The sequence below is a fragment of the Ranitomeya variabilis genome, chromosome 1 (genome assembly GCF_051348905.1).
Source record: "Ranitomeya variabilis isolate aRanVar5 chromosome 1, aRanVar5.hap1, whole genome shotgun sequence".
NCBI classification, from domain to species: domain Eukaryota; kingdom Metazoa; phylum Chordata; class Amphibia; order Anura; family Dendrobatidae; genus Ranitomeya; species Ranitomeya variabilis.
The window spans coordinates 312,204,710-312,221,728 of NC_135232.1; the positions used below are offsets into that span (position 1 = coordinate 312,204,710).

Sequence of the window (17,019 nt, forward strand, 5' to 3'; positions counted from 1 at the left end):
GCGTTTTTGCATGCGTTTGCGTTGTTTATGCACATGCGTTCGATATTTCCAATGTTTTCCAGTAGCTTTTCGTTGACATCAGACACGCAATGGGCGTGTCTCATGGGATTTCTATATATATAGACACACTGCACTGATAAAACCATAGTCTTTGGCAGCTGTATCAAGCTGCAAGATGGATCTTGACATGGACAGCTTCTATGAAGATCTGGATTTACAATTGAAATTGGCTGCTGCCTTTGCTTTTGCTTGTCAAGAGCAAAGAAGAAGAGAAAGACGGAGAAGACGTCATTGTCGCTATTGGCAACACCCCATCCTTGAACTCCAAGAGAGCCGTGGAGCATACCACTCCTTGTACTCAGAGCTGCGGCAAAACCCGGAGAAGTTTTTAGACTATACTGGGATGACCGAACAGAGCTTTGATGACTTGTTGCAACGTGTCCAAGGATCAATTGCCAGGCAGGATACACAGCTCCGTTGAGCAATTCCTGCTGAGGAACGGCTGTTAGTCACCCTGAGGTGCGTAATTTTGAAAAACAAACACCTGTCATTAGTATTATTGTAATAAAAGCCATGTACTGATTTTTTTCCCTTCTTTTCTAAAAGCTATGTTTTGTTTTGTTTTTCAATTTTTTTCAAAAAGCCATGTACTGACTTTTTTTTTCTCATTTTCTGTTCCGCAGATTCCTGGCTACTGGGGAGATAATATTATCCCTCCATTTTCAATTCAGGATAGAAGTCTCCACACTGTCTGGGATTATTGGAGACACCTTCCGTGTTTTAGATGAAGTTCAGAATTCCTCCCCCAACCCACAACTGAAATCTGGATGGAAAATGCTGCCAAATTCCAGGAAATATGTAATTTTCCTAACTGCTTGGGGGCTGTGGATTGCAAACACATTAGGAATATGAAACCTTCTGGTAGTGGAACAGAGTATGTCAAGTTATAAAAAATACTATTCCATTGTTCTAATTGCGATTGCCGATGCTCAGTGTAGATTTGTCGGCATAGACATTGGCTCATTTGGATGAGGAAATGACTCACAAACTTTGAAAAACTCGGACATAGGCCAACGATTGTATGGTAATGATTTTAATTTCCCACAGTCACAACCTCTTCCCAACATTGAAAGACCACCAATGCCGTTTGTTGTGGTTGGGGTTGAGGCCTTCCAAATGTGTGCCAACCTCCTAAAACCATATTCAAGTCCGGACTTAAATCACACCAAAAAAATTTACAACTACCGACTAACAAGGGCACGAAGAACTGTGGAGTGTGCCTTTGGATTGCTGGTATGTAAATGGCACATTTTGGGAACATCTATTAATCTAAAAATGTGGTTGTGAAAGCATGTGTTCTTCTACACAACTACATCATGGCAAAAGAGCAGCCCAACTTTGAAACTGAGGAACCTGTTACATTGCATGATTACCAAAGTCACCCTCCGAGGACTACTGTGGAATTGCCCAGATTAGAGATAAGTTTGCTGCTTACTTTGTGTCTGATAATGGACATGTGGAATGGCAAGACCAAATGGTTTAAGCAGCTAAGTAAAATGTACCTGTAATTTTAAAATGTACCTGTAATTTTAAAGTGTACATGTTATGTTAAAATGTACCTGTTATGCTAAAATGTACTTGTTATGCTAAAATGTACATGTAATTTTAAAATGTACCTGTTATTTTAAAATTTACCTGTTCTATTCAAATATACCTGTTATATTAAAATGTTCTATTAAAACTTACAAGTTCCCTCAAGTTCCCTCAAAAATATAATAGACACATGTATGTGTTTGCCGCAGCGGCGCAAAATTCAAAGAAAAGACAAGATATTGTGGAAAAAAAAATTACAAATTTTATTTACAATAATAACAAAAAAAAGTGTGGTAAGGTTTGGGTGGTGATTGGGTTTAGAGTCGGAGTGTATCAGAGGGTGAAATTGGTTGGACCTTGGGGGTGTGGAGCTGTGAGGATTGGGTGGTAGTTGAGGAAGGGGTTACAGGGGAAGGGGAAATGAATTGAAAGATTGGATCAGGGATGGGAGTGGACACATTGAGGAAGCAAGATAGTGAAATATTTGTAGGTGAGGGTGGAGGTGGTGGGTCCAATTTTGGGAGGGATTTCTGGCTCTGGGTCTTCGTTCTGGTCCTAAGATGATGCGTTTTGATACACTTTTTTGTTGCCCCAGTGGGAGTGGTTGCCTCTGTTGAAGTGATTGGCCATGGTGCTGGAGTGGGCAGAGGTGCTGGCAGGGGTGCTGGAGTGGGCAGGGGTGCTGGAGTGGGAAGGGGTGCTGGAATCCGCAGCATGGTGGATCGGTGAACTGGAGGCGGTGGTGGTGGAGGAGGATAGTTCGGTGCTGTGGAAGTTGGAAAGATGATTGGCTGCTGGTATTATCCTCCGGCCTGTGGATGGAAGCTTTGGGACAGCTGCTGGGTCTGCTGCTTATGAAATGCATAGCTGTAAGCAGCCTGGCAGGACTGCATGACGTCCAGCTGGAGTTGAGGCGTAAGGTTTTCTGACACGCTCCACTCAAAGGCTGAAAAAAAATGTTGCACCGGTCTCTCAAGGTCGGCTTCCAGGCGGTCAAGGCGTTTGTTGACATCTTGTAAAAGTGTGTTCACATGGGTGAACCGACTCTTCAGTCTATCACCAAGCACCCTAATCCCATCCTGGAAGACCGAGCTTAACTGCATAAACTCGGGCATGCCTATCCTCTCCAAGGCCCTCTGCCGCTGACGAGAAGACACAGCAGAGGAAAAGGGCTGGGAGAGGGGAAAACCAGATGGACCGGCTGCCTGTTCCCCAGCCTGTGAAGCCTGCCAGGTTGCTCCATCGCTGGTGGATGATTGGGACTGCGTTTGTTTGGTGGCTGGTCGATGAGGGGCGACTTCAACAGAGGATGATCCAGGTTGTGTTGTGCTGCACCAGGTTCTGTGTGGAAAAGAAAAGAAACACATTAGTAAAAAAATACATGTTGTGTTGTGCTGCTCCAGGTTCTGTGTGGAAAAGAAAATCAAACATTTTAAAAACAACATTAAAAAAAATATATATACATATACTTACGTTCGCGTAGCAAGCGCAGGCCTCAGGAAAGCAAGGTTCTTGTGGTATTTGTATTTTCTTAACCTTCGTGCAGCACCACTTTTAGCCTGATTCTCCTCTCTCATTTCCTTGTTGAAGCGGTCCCTCATTGAACGCCACCGGAATTTGATTCTCTTCACTGTGAATGGAAAAAAAAGGAAAAAATTTATTTGAAAAAAAAAAAAAAAAATTAACTTTTTCACTGCCGCGTCAGACCACATTGCAATACTTACCAAAATAATTTCTGGTATGTGGCGTGGCACGGTTCCAATCAGCCAGCGATGTTGCCACTTCTTCCCAGAGTCATCGAACCACCACATTCTCGGAGTGCTGGCGGTCACGGGTGTCCCACAACGGTACTCGCACTTGGGCAAGGTTGATGAGTTTCTCATTGTCAATATCTGGATTGACTTCTTCCCATTATGGAACCTATAGATCAAATAGAACAAAAATAAATTTTAAGTAAAACTGAAAACAAATTCTATTACAACTCTGCTGAAAAGACTACTTACACCCTGTAAGCAAATGTGAAAATTGCATATGTGCTTTGGGGGGGAGGGCAAACTGAATTCTTGCCAGAAAACCTAGATATACCTCTGGTCTAGACATTATCTATTCTGTGGTGTCCTTGGTGATAAGTGCTTTTTATGATTTTCTATGGTAGGTAATGCCTTGACACATGAAAAGACAACTAGACCTAAGAAACCTTCTCCAGAAAACTACTCATTTGTTTCTGTGGGAGAATGCTGTGGGCATGCCCTGTGGCATGTACAAGGAATAAGATCTCTTTCAGTGGTGGCTGTGTTATCTGCCTTCAGCTCTATAATAGAGATGTTACCTTCCCTTGTAATACTGTCTCTGTTACTGAGATGACTGCTGAGAAGTGATCTCTGCATAGCACAACATATAGTCTTTATGTAGCTTAAAGGCAATCATTAATAACCTGACCGATTCTATATTTGTTAATGACAATTATGTCTTCAAGTGGTGGCAGCTGGAAACAAACACAACTGTGATGGATGTAATGTAAAATATCTGTGAAAAAGTCTGGTGTACAGCCTCGAGACTGTCACTAATGAGTGAATAAAGGATACACAACATATAGCAATATACACTGCTCAAAAAAATAAAGGGAACACTTAAACAACAGAATATAACTCCAAGTAAATCAAACTTCTGTGAAATCAAACTGTCCACTTAGGAAGCAACAGTGATTGACAATCAATTTCACATGCTGTTGTACAAATGGAATAGACAACAGCTGGAAATTTTTGGCAATTATCAAGACACACTCAATAAAGGAGTGGTTCTGCAGGTGGGGACCACAGACCACATCTCAGTACGAATGCTTTCTGGCTGATGTGTTGGTCACTTTTGAATGTTGGGTGTGCTTTCACACTCGTGGTAGCATGATACGGACTCTACAACCCACATAAGTGGCTCAGGTAGTGCAGCTCATCCAGGATGGCACATCAATGCGAGCTGTGGCAAGAAGGTTTGCTGTGTCTGTCAGCGTAGTGTCCAGAGGCAGGAGGCACTACCAGGAGACAGGCCAGTACACAAGGAAATGTGGAGGGGGCGTAGGAGGGCAACAACCCAGAAGCAGGACCACTACCTCAGCCTTTGTGCAAGGAGGAACAGGAGGAGCTCTGCCAGAGCCCTGCAAAATGACCTCCAGCAGGCCACAAATGTGCATGTGTCTGCACAAACGGTTAGAAACCGACTCCATGAGGATGGTCTGAGTGCCGACGTCCACAGATGGGGTTGTGCTCACAGCCCAACACCATGCAGTATAGTTGCCATTTGCCACAGAACACCAGGATTGGCAAATTCGCCACTGGCACCCTGTGCTCTTCACAGATGAAAGCAGGTTCACACAAAACATATGTGACAGACGTGACAGAGACTGGAGACGCCGTGGAGAGTGATCTGCTGCCTCCAACATCCTTCAGCATAACCAGTTTGGCAGTGGGACAGTAGTGGCGTGGGGTGGCATTTCTTTGGAGGGCCGCACAGCCCTCCATGTGCTCGCCAGAGGTTACCTGACTGCCATTAGGTACCGAGATGAGATCCTCAGACCCCTTGTGAGACCATATGCTGGTGCGGTTGACCCTGGGTCCCTCCTAATGCAGGATAATGCCAGACCTCATGTGGCTGGAGTGTGTCAGCAGTTCCTGCAAGATGAAGGCATTGAAGCTATGGACTGGCCTGCCCGTTCTCCAGACCTGAATCTGATTGAACATATCTGGGATATCATGTCTTGTACCATCCACCAACGCCACGTTGCACCACAGACTGTCCAGGAGTTGGCGGATGCTTTAGTCCAGGTCTGGGAGGAGATCCCTCGGGAGACCATCCGCCGCCTCATCAGGAGCATGCCTTGGCGTTGTACAGTAGGGAGGTCATACAGGCACGTGGAGGCCACACACAATATTGACCATCTTTTCCTTGTCATGAGGCATTTCTACTGAAGATGGATCAGCCTGTAATTTGATTTTCCACTTTGATTTTGAGCATCATTCCAAATCCAGACCTCCATGGGATATTCATTTTGATTTACATTGATAATTGTTATGTTTTATTGTTCTGAACACATTCCATTATGCAATGAATAAAAATTTGCAACTGGAATATTTCATTCAGCGATATCTAGGAAGTGGTATTTTAGTGTTCCCTTTATTTTTTGAGCAGTGTAGTATGGCTTCCCATTGGTTGCCCTTTCGGTATGTTGACCTTGCTAGAATATTTATACTGGATTTTTATTTATTGCTATACAAATTTATGTAAAAAATGTCTATGCTAATTGATTTTTTCAGACTTTCACTTCCATGGAACCTCACCTTGTAAAACATGAAAGGATATTTTGGAAGTGTGAGTGACCCTTTAAAAATGTCTGCTGCACCTTATATACTTCAAGGATGGTCCCAAAGTGAAGAGACTAGGAGCATTGTGCCCAATAATTAATAAATAAAATATTTGCATTAATCTAGAGTTTTTTTCCTTCGCTGCTGTAAAGGACCTTATTCATGGTCAATGAAGCCATACAAATTAAATTAAAGAGAATCTGTCAGCTATGTAATCTGAGAACAATATAATATCCGACAAGAGAACCTGATTCCAGCAATGTATCACTTACTGAACTGCTTGGTGTAGTTTTGGTAGAATCCCTGTTTTATCTGTTGTAGATGCAGCAGCATGCTGAGCTGTATATAACCTCGCCTACACCCCTCATTGGCAGCTTCCTGTATACAGTGTATATTGTCAGCGAGCTGCCAATCAATGATGGGGGCGAGGTTACACAGATTAGCCTGACTGCTGTGCATGTGAGGCCTAGTCAGGCTTGATAATTTCCTGCTGATAAAACACCGATTGTATTGAAACTACAACACACAGCCCAGTAAATAACACATCCTTGGAATCAGGCTCACTTGCTCTATATTATGCTGCTCTGAGATTAAATAGCAAAAACCTGCTGACACATTCCCTTTAACATCTTCCGCCCTGACAATTTAAGCAGGACTGACCAACCAACTAATGTGTGAGGGTGTCCTGATTTTCTCCTGATAGCAGATGTCTGGGGAAATAATGACCTGCCTGTCAGATTTAAACATACCCTATTCTTATGGCATATAAGTTGCTGCCGAAGGGGTATGACAGCAGTTTCTTCCTCTCACATAGAAAAATATGCACACTTAGCCAAGCCAATAGTGCATGTGTCTGGAGGGTTTGGGAGGATAGCGGTCTGCTGAACTTGGGCATCGACTATTTAGAGTGTATGGGCACCTTAACCCCTTCACCCCTAAGCCTGTTTCACTCTCCAATTTTGTCAATTCTGACCACTGCCACTTTATGAGACAATAACTCTGTAACGCTTAAATGAATCCCTTTGATTATGAGAATGTTATTTTGTGACTTATTGTACTTCATGATAGTGGTAGCATTTTTTTTATATGGCTTACGTTTATTTGTGAGAAAATCAGAAATTTGGCAAAATTTTGAAAATTTTGCAATTTTCAAACTTTTAATTTTCATGCCCTTAAATCAGAGAGATATGTCACACAAAATAGTTAATAAATAACATTTCCCACATGTCTACTTTTCATCAACATAACTTTTGACTTATAATTTTTTTGCTACGAAGCTATAAGGGTTAAAAGATGACCATCGATTTCTCATTTTTATACCAAAATGTGCAAAACCATTTTTTTAGGGACCACCTCACATTTTAAGTGACTTTGAGGGGTCTAAATGACAAAAAATACCCAAAAGTGACACCATTCTAAAAACTGCACCCCTCAAGGTGCTCAAAACCACATTCAAGAAATGTATTCACCCTCCATGTGCTTCACAGGAATTAATGCAATATGGAAGGAAAAAATAAACATTTAACTTTCTTTCACAAAAATTTTCCTTTAGACCTAATTTTTTTATAATTTTGCAAGGGTAACAGGAGAAAATGGACCATTCAATTTGTTTTGTAATTTCTCTTGAGCATGCCAATACCCCATATATTGGGGAAAACCACTATTTGGGCACAAGGCAGAGCTCAGAAGGGAAGAAGTGCCCTTTCACTTTTTGAATGTAAAATTTGCTGGCATAATTAACGGACACCATGTCGTGTTTAGAGAGCCTCTGATGTGCCTAAACAGTGGAAACCCCTCACAAGTGACACCATTTTGGAAACTAAACTCCTCAGGGAACTTATCTAGATGGTACGTTGAGTCGTGAAAATAAAAAAATCACATTTTTCCTACAAAAATCTTTTTTTAGCTCCAAATTCTGCATTTTGATAAGGGTAACAAGAAAATTTGCTCCATACAATTTGTTGTGCAATTTCTCTTGAGTATGCAGAAACCCAATATGTGTAGGAAAACAACTGTTTGGGCACACGGCAGGGCTTGGAAAGGAATGAGCGCTATTTGACTTTTTGAATGCAAAATTTGGTGAAATAATTAGATGGCGCTATGTCGCGTTTGGAGAACCCCTGATGTGCCTAAACAGAGGAAACCCTCCACAGGTGACACCATTTTGGAAACTAGACCCATAGGGAACTTATCTAGATGGGTATTGAGCACCTTGAACCCCCAGGTGATTCATAGAAGTTTATAACATTGAGCTGTGATAATTAAAAAGATCACATTTTCCCACAAAAATCTTTTTTTTAGCTCCAAATTTTGTATTTTCACAAGGGTAACAGGAGAAAACGAACCCCATAATTTGTTGTGCAATTTCTCCTGAGTTCACAGATATACCATATGTGGTCGAAAACTACTTTTGAGGCACAGTGCAAAGCTCAGACAGGATGGAGCGCCATATTTCACTGCAGATTTTGCTGTACTGGTTTGAGGTTGACATATTATATTGGCAGAGCCCTTGAGGTGCCAAAACAGCAGAAGCGCCCATAAGTGACCCAATTTTACAAACTAAACCTCTCAATTAATACATCCAGGGGTGCAGTGATTATATTGACACCACAGGTGTGTCACAGAATTTTATACCACTGTGCAGTGAGGACAAAATACTTTAAATTTTTGCCACCAATATTGTGTGTTAGCCCTAAGTTTTAATTTTTCATACTGGGAGATGGGTAAAAATGGCTCCAATACCCCATTGGGAATTTATCTACAGCTGTAGTGATAATTTTAGCTCCATGGGTGTTTTCCAAAAACAAGCAGTAGTGGATGTTACTGAGTGAAAATGTCGAAATGCCATTGTAGTGACCAGCAAGCTGTAGTGACTAGTACTTTGTAGTGACCAGAACGTTATGCCCAGCTCGTGCTTCCGTAGACAGGCACCTGTTAATTAGGCGGGCTCTCATCACTACAGAAATGCCAAACATGTGGGCTCTAAATGTGGTTTAGACACACTGGGGTTCAGAAGGGGGGGACATTTGGATTTGGGAGAGCAGAATTTCATGAATTTCTTTTAGGGGGCAAGAAGCTATTTCGCTTTTCCAGAGCCTTTGTGCTACCAGTAATGTGGAAGCCCCCTATATTCCTGTTAACAGATGACGGACCTGAGTGAGGACTTGCTTTTTTTGTGGATTGAGTTGAAGCTTTTATTAGGAACATTTTACACAACATTTAGGATCACATTTATCTGGTGCTCTACACTGAGCACTTACTTTGGGGTTTCCATCTAAATCTCTGAGTGATGTGACAGATGAAACCCCCGAGGGATCCATTCACTGTAATGAGGCAGCAGAGTTACTGTGGACTCAGTCTGGCCTCTGTTCAGTGTTATCCTTCTTTTTCGAAGTGCACAAAACTGTGGTCAACCGTGGTTTTAACCCCTTTGCGACATGCGCCGTACTAGTATTGCTCTGCGGGAACTGCATTTGTGCCGGCTGCAATACTAGTATGGCGCCGCGATCGCTGCGGTCTCACGGTGAGCACCGCGGCGATCGCGTGCGAGTGTCAGCTGTATGTGACAGCTGACACACAGCAGCAATGTCCAGGATCCAGGAGGGGCATTTAACCCCTCTGATGCCGCTGTCAGTAGTGACAGCAACATAGAGGGGCATCGCGCAGAGACGGGGGCTCCCTGTACGCTGCCATCAGAATAACGTGATATGATCACGTTATTCTCGTCTCCATGGAGACCCCAGGCCCCAAGATGGCTGTGGGGTTCTTCCGGGTCCTGCAGGGAGGTGGCTTGCAAGCGCCTGCTGAGAACAGGCACCGGCAAGCCTCCTTCACTGCCTGTCAGATCGCTGATCTGACACTGTGCTGTGCAAAGTGTCAGATCAGCGATTTGATGTAATACAGTGATGTCCCTTCCTGGGACAATGTTATAAAGTTAAAAAAAATTAGAATGTGTAAAAATATATATTAAAAAAAACAATCCCCAAATAAAGAAAAAAATTTTTTTTTTCCAATAAATCTATTTATTTGTGTAAATAAAAAAAACAATATAAGTACACATATTTGGTATTGTCGTGTCCGTAACGGCCTGCTCTATAAAACTGTCCCACTAGTTAACCCATTGAGTGAACACAATTAAAAAATAAATAAAAAACGAAGCAAAAAACAATGGTTTATCATCATACCGCCAAACAAAAAGTGCTACAAAATTATGGATGTAAATAAAAATGGTACCGCTGAAAATGCCATCTTGTCCTGCAAAAAAAAAGACACCATACAGCTCCACGAGCAGAAAAATAAAAAAGTTATAGCTCTCAGAATAAAGCAATGCAAAAATATGTTTTTTTCTATAAAATAGTTTTTATTGTGTAAAAGCACCAAAACATAAAAAAAGATATAAATGAGGTATCGCTGTAATCATACTGACCCGAAGAATAAAACTGCTTTATCAATTTTACCACACGCGGAACGATGTAAACGCTCCGACCTCTAAAGAAATTCAGGAATTGATGGTTTTTGTTCATTCTGCCTCCCAAAAATCAGAATAAAAAGTGATCAAAAAATGTCATGTGCTCGAAAATGGTACCAATAAAAATGTCAACTCGTCCCACAAAAAACAAAATCTCACATGACTCAGTTGGCCAAAATATGGAAAAATTATAGCTCTCAAAATGTGGTGATGCAAAAACTATTTTTTGCAATATAAAGCGTTTTTTAGTGTGTGACAGCTGCCAAACATAAAAATCCGCTATAAAAACCCGCTATAAAAACCCACTTAAAATAGTAAATCAAACCCCCTTTATCACCCCCTTAGTTAGGGAAGAATAATAAAATTAAAAAAAATTATTTATTTCCATTTTCCCATTAGGGTTAGGGTTAGTGTTGGGGCTAAAGTTAGGGTTAGGGTTGGGGCTAAAGTTAGGGTTAGGGTTGGGATTAGGGTTAGGTTTGGGATTAGGGTTAGGGTTGGGATTAGGGTTAGGGTTGGAATTAGGGTTAGGGTTGGAATTAGGGTTAAGGTTGGAATTAGGGTTAGGGTTGGAATTAGGGTTAGGGGTTTGTTGGGGTTAGGGCTGGAGTTAGAATTGGGTGGTTTCCACTGTTTAGGCACATCAGGGGCTTTCCAAACATGACATGACGTCAGATCTCAATTCCAGACAATTTTGCATTGAAAAGTCAAACGGCACTCCTTCTGAGCTCTGTCATATGCCCAAACAGGGGTTTACCCCCACATATGGGGTATCAGCATACCCAGGAAAAATTGTAAAACAACTTTTGGGGTCCAATTTCTCCTGTTACCCTTGGGAAAATAAAAAATTGGGGGTGAAAAGATAATTTTTGTGAAAAAAATATGATTTTTTATTTTTACGACTCTACATTATAAAACTTCTGAGAAGCACTTGGGGGTTCAAAGTGCTCACCACACATCTTGATAAGTTCCTTAAGTGGTCTACTCTCCAAAATGGTGTCACATGTGAGGGGTTTCCACTGTTTAGGAACATCAGGGGCTCTCCAAATGCGACATGGCGTCCGATCTCAATTCCAGCCAATTTTGCATTGAAAAGTCAAATGGCGCTCCTTCTGAGCCCTGTCATACGCCCAAACAGGGGTTTACCCCCACATATGGGGCATCAGCATACCCAGGACAAATTGTAAAACAACTTTTGGGGTCCAATTTCTCCCGTTACCCTTGGGAAAATAAAAAATTGGGGGCAAAAAGATAATTTTGGGGAAAAAAATATGATTTTTTATTTTTATGACTCTACATTATAAAACTTCTGTGAAGCACTTGGGGGTTCAAAGTGCTCACCACACATCTTGATAAGTTCCTTAAGTGGTCTACACTCCAAAATGGTGTCACTTGTGAGGGGTTTCCACTGTTTAGGCACATCAGGGGCTCTCCAAACGCGACATGGGATCCGATCTCAATTCCAGCCAATTTTGCATTGAAAAGTCAAACGGTGCTCATTCCCTTCTGAGCTCTGCTGTACGTCCAAACAGTGTTTTACCTGCATATATGGGGTATCAGCACACTCAGGACAAATTGTACAATAACGTTTGGGGTCTAATTTCTCCTGTTACCCTTAGTAAAATAAAACAAATTGGATCTGAAATATTTTTTTTGTGAAAAAGTTAAATGTTCATTTTTTTAAAACATTCCAAAAATTCCTGTGAAGCACTTGAAGGGTTAATAAACTTCTTGAATGTGGTTTTGAGCACCTTGAGGGATGCAGTTTTTAGAATGGTGTCACTTTTGGGCATTTTCTGTCATATAGGCCCCTCAAAGTGCCTAAAAAATGGTTTGGCAAATTTTGTTGTAAAAATGAGAAATCGCTAGTCAAATTTTAACCCTTATAACTTCCTAACAAAAAATTATGTTTCCAAAATTGTGCTGATGTAAAGCAGACATGTGGGAAATGTTATTTATTAACTATTTTGTGTGATATGACTCTCTAATTTAAGGGCATAAACACTAAAAGTTTGAAAATTGCCAAATTTTCGCCAAATTTCCATTTTTTTCACAAATAAACGAAAGTCATATCGAATTTTACCACTATCATAAAGTGCAATATGTCATGAGAAAACTATGTCAGAATCACCGGGATCCATGGAAGCGTTCCAGAGTTATAACCTCATAAAACGACAGTGGTCAGAATTGTAAAAATTGGCCCAGTCATTTAGGTGAAAACAGGCTTCGTCTCAAAGGGGTTAAACTTGACTAAAAAGATGGACACTGCTGGATCACAGGCCAGACGGGTGCACAGTGCCTCCATCATCCTCATTATAGGGTATCTTCCAAGCGTTCTATCTGAATCACGTATTTCAGAGATTTACACGGAAACTCTGGTGTAAGCGCTTACTGCAGAGCGCAGGATAAACATGACACAAGCCTTACAGCGATCTTTGGGAGGCAGAATGAAAAAAATCAACAGTAGGTGAAGAATCGGTTTTATTTATTTTTTATGCCGTTCCTTGTGCGATATAAGTGATTAGACGACTTTATTCTTCGGGTCTGTGCAACTACAGCGATACCATATTTATATAGGATTTTTTTGTTTGGCTAATGTTACACACTAAAAAATGCTTTTTATTGTATTCATATTCATATTTGGACAGCTATAATTTTTCCATATTTCAGCTGACAAGGTAATATGAGAGCTTGTTTTTTTGCGGGATGAACTGACGTTTTCATTGATACCATTTTCGGGTACATGACATTTTTTGATCGCTTTCTATTCCGATTTTCCATGTATGGTAAAATTGATAAGGCAGCTTTATTCTTTGGGTCAGTACGATTAAAGCGATACCCTATTGATATCTTTTTTATGTTTTGGCGCTTTTACACAATAAAACAATTTTATAGCGAAAATTATTTCTGCATCGCTAGAGCTATAACTTTTCTATTTTTCCACTTATGTGGCTTTATGGCATCTTTTTTTGCAGGACAAGATGATGCTTTCAGTAGTACCATTTTTATTTACATTCATCTTTTTCATCAAGTTTTATTGCACTTTTTGTTTGGTGGTATGATGATAAAGCATTGCTTTTTGCTTTGGTTTCTTTTTTACAGTGTTCACTGAAGGGGTTAACTAGTGGGACAGTTTTATAAAGCGGGTCCATATGATGTAGCGATACCAAATATGTGTACTTTTTCTGTTTGTTTACATAAATGTATTTATTGGAATATTTTTTCTTTTTATTGTTCTTTATTTGAGTATTTTTATATATAGTTGTGCTCCAAAGTTTACATACCCAGTCAGAATTTTTGCTTTCTTGTCCTTTTTTCAGAGAATATGAATGATAACACCAAAACTTGTTCTCCACTCATGGTTAGTGGTTGGGTGAAGCTATTTGTTATCAAACTGCTGTGTTTTCTCTTTTCAAATCATAATGACAACCCAAAACATCCAAATGACCCTGATCAAAAGTTCACATACTCCATTTCTTAATACGTTGTATTGCCCCCTCTAACACCAGTGACAGCTTGAAGTCTTCTGTGGTAGTTGCGGATGAGGTTCTTTATTTTCTCAGATGGTAAAGCTGCCCACTCTTCTTGGCAAAAAGCCACCAGTTCCTGTAAGTTCCTGGGCTGTCTAGCATGAACTGCATGCTTGAGATCTCCCCAGAGTGGCTCAATGATATTGAGGTCGGGAGACTGAGATGGCCACTCCAGAACCTTCGCTTATTTCTGCCGTAGCCAATGACAGGTCGACTTGGCCTTGTGTTTTGGATTGTTGTCATGTTGGAACGTCCAAGTAAGTTCCATGTGCAGCTTCCGGGCTGATGAGTGCAAATTTGCCTCCAGTATTTGCTGATAACGTGCTGCATTCAACTTTCCTCCAACTTTTACCAAGTTTCCTGCCCCTTTGTAGCTCATACATCCCCAAAACATCTGCCATCCACGTCCATGCTTTACAGTAAGAATGGTGTTCCTTTCATCATAGGCCTTGTTGACCTCTCTCCAAATGTAACATGTATGGTTGTGGCCAAAAAGTTACATTTTGGTCACATCATTCCAAATTACCTTGTTCTAGAAGTTTTGAGGCTTGTCTCTGTGCTGTTTTGCGTATTGTAGGCGAGATACTTTGTGGCATTTGTGCAGTAATGGCTTTCTTTTGACGACACGACCATGCTGCCCATTTTTCTTCAAGTGCCTCCTTATTGTGCATCTTGAAACAGCCACACAGCTAGTTTTCAGAGAGTCCTGTATTTCAGCTCATGTTATTTGTGGGTCTTTCTTTGCATCCCGAACAATTTTCCTGGCAGTTGTGGATGACATTTTTGTTGGTCTACCTGAGCGTGTTTTTTTTTTTTTTTACAGAGCCCCTGATTTTCCATTTGTTAACCACAGTTTGAACACTGCTGACTGACATTATCAATTCCTTGGATATCTTTTTGTATCCCTTTCCTGTTTTATACAGTTCAACTACCTTTTCCCGTAGATCCATTGACAATTCTTTTGCTTTCCCCATGACTCAAAATCCAGAAACGTCAGTGGCTGGATGAAAGATGCAAGAGTCTGTCTGGATCCCAGAAACTCACTCAGCTTTTAGGCACACACACTGATAACCCCTGATTACAAGCAAACAGGTCACAGGTGAGGATGTTACCTTTAGTAGCCATTCAAACCCATTTGTGTCAACTTCTGTGCATGTTATGATGCATCAGAGGGGTTAAACGCTGCGATCTGTACTAAACAATCAAAATGCTTGCTATACGTCGAGTGATTTCATTTTTTATGAAGGAACAGAAATCATTGTTCTCAGCAGCACAACACCCAGTGTATGAGGACAGATTGATCTACTAGTGATCTTTCTGTGCCCAGCATTTTTCCACAGCCAGCGTACAGAGGCCGGGAAACAAGCGTCGAATGACTTCAGTATTGTCGATCACGCTCGTTTAACGGCCTGAATGAAAATACAACTGAAAATGTTTGTGTGATGGTGCAATATGTTAGCATTTGGGGCCCCACTTTAAACTTTTGCCCAGGGCCCCACTTTGCCTAAAACTGGAGCTGCCCTGCTGTGTACTGTGTAATTGCCGTGTCTGACGGTACAGGGACATGGTCTGATCATGCCACAGCTCCTGGGCAGGGGAGGAAGTGAGTCGCCCTGCCATGGCCGTGGGGTACTCGGTATCAGATCCAGTGTTTCACAAGGGGGATGTCATGGTGGCGACCCTGGGCGCCCATGTAAAGGGGAAAGGTCTTTAAAGGGAATAAAGTTTATGTTCGTGATGCCACCTGTGGTATTCGGTCAGTGGGGACTGATGCTTCTTTAGGGGTCCTCTGGAGTGATGTTATGGCAGCTAGATGGTATAATTTCCACAGGTGAAGTATATCCCCAGGGCTCCCGGTGTGTAGATGGAAGATAGTGAGAGGTGCAATGAAGAACGAAGACACAGGTTTGCAATTTCTTTACCTTGTTTACTGAAGTCTTCAGGCAGCCACAGTCCAGGGCACCAGATCACAGGGCAGGCAAGGTCTGGCCGGCTTGGAGGCAAGTTAGGAGTCCCCTTACCCAGGTGGAAATCAAAGCCTTCCTCTAGCGCCTTGGTTTTGTAGTCCCTTACTGCCTAGGGCTTCAAATAAGGTCCTCACAGGTGTTCTATTGTTCTCTCTGTCCCCCATATATATAGGATAGGACATGACCCATATGACTGGTGACTTGAGGCGGTTTATAGGGACTCTAGCATGCCCCAGCCTCTAAGGATGTCACCATGCCTTCTGGGTACTAAGGCGGACAGGTAACGTGGAGTTCAGCTGTCCTGCCGGTCTCTGATGTAAGTCGTGGAGGGCCTTACGATCCTCGGTGTTCCGACTACCGGTTATCTGCACCTCAAAAGGAGGCAGCCTGCTCGGGGCTGGTCTCCCCCTGGTATCCTCTCCTGTGCTTTGCTCTCCTGCACGTTCACTGCAATGTATTCGGCTTTCTGTCTGTCTCTTTCCAGGAACTGCTGCACTGCGGCTACACAGGTCCGTAAACCCTCTTCTGCCTCAGACTGATCCAGTCTGTTTCCTGACAAGACTGACTAACTTTCCCTACAGACTACCATATATATGGAGAGTCACTTAGCAAATAGGATCAAAAGCTCCCCCTGGTGGCCTGGAGTGTGAATGTGTTGCATGCTTGTGGTTACCTGGTTACAGTTATCCCTTCTTGCCTTCAAGCGTAATATCACTCTCCCCGTGAGGAAAGCAATGCTACCGTGACGACCAGGACCCTGGGGCGCCACAGAAGCAAAAGAGTATAGAGATATTACAGCATGGGATTACAGCTCATTCTTTTTGTGAGATAAAACATTTCCCTGCCTGTTTTTAAACAATATTTTACATTAAAGGAAGTATCAGCTGTGATCCCATGCTGTCCTATCTGTATAATCTTTTCCTTCCTCCCTGCCCAGGAGCTGTGGTATGATCAGACCATGTTCCTGCATGGTCAGACACAGCCATTACACAGTACACAGCAGGGGCACATTTATAAGATTATCTCAGCACAGGAACATTCTTTTTAAACACATCCAATTGTGGAAATTATTTTTATTCAAAAATCTGTTGATTAAAATTATCTGT

The 17,019-nt window shown here is 41.8% G+C and overlaps 1 protein-coding gene across 1 annotated transcript in view; it reads left to right on the forward strand.

Annotated features, from left to right (window-relative positions):
* CABP7 (calcium binding protein 7) overlaps positions 1-17,019 on the forward strand; it is a 300,945-nt gene that overhangs the window by 271,063 nt on the left and 12,863 nt on the right. The gene's annotated exons all lie outside the window — the stretch shown is intronic.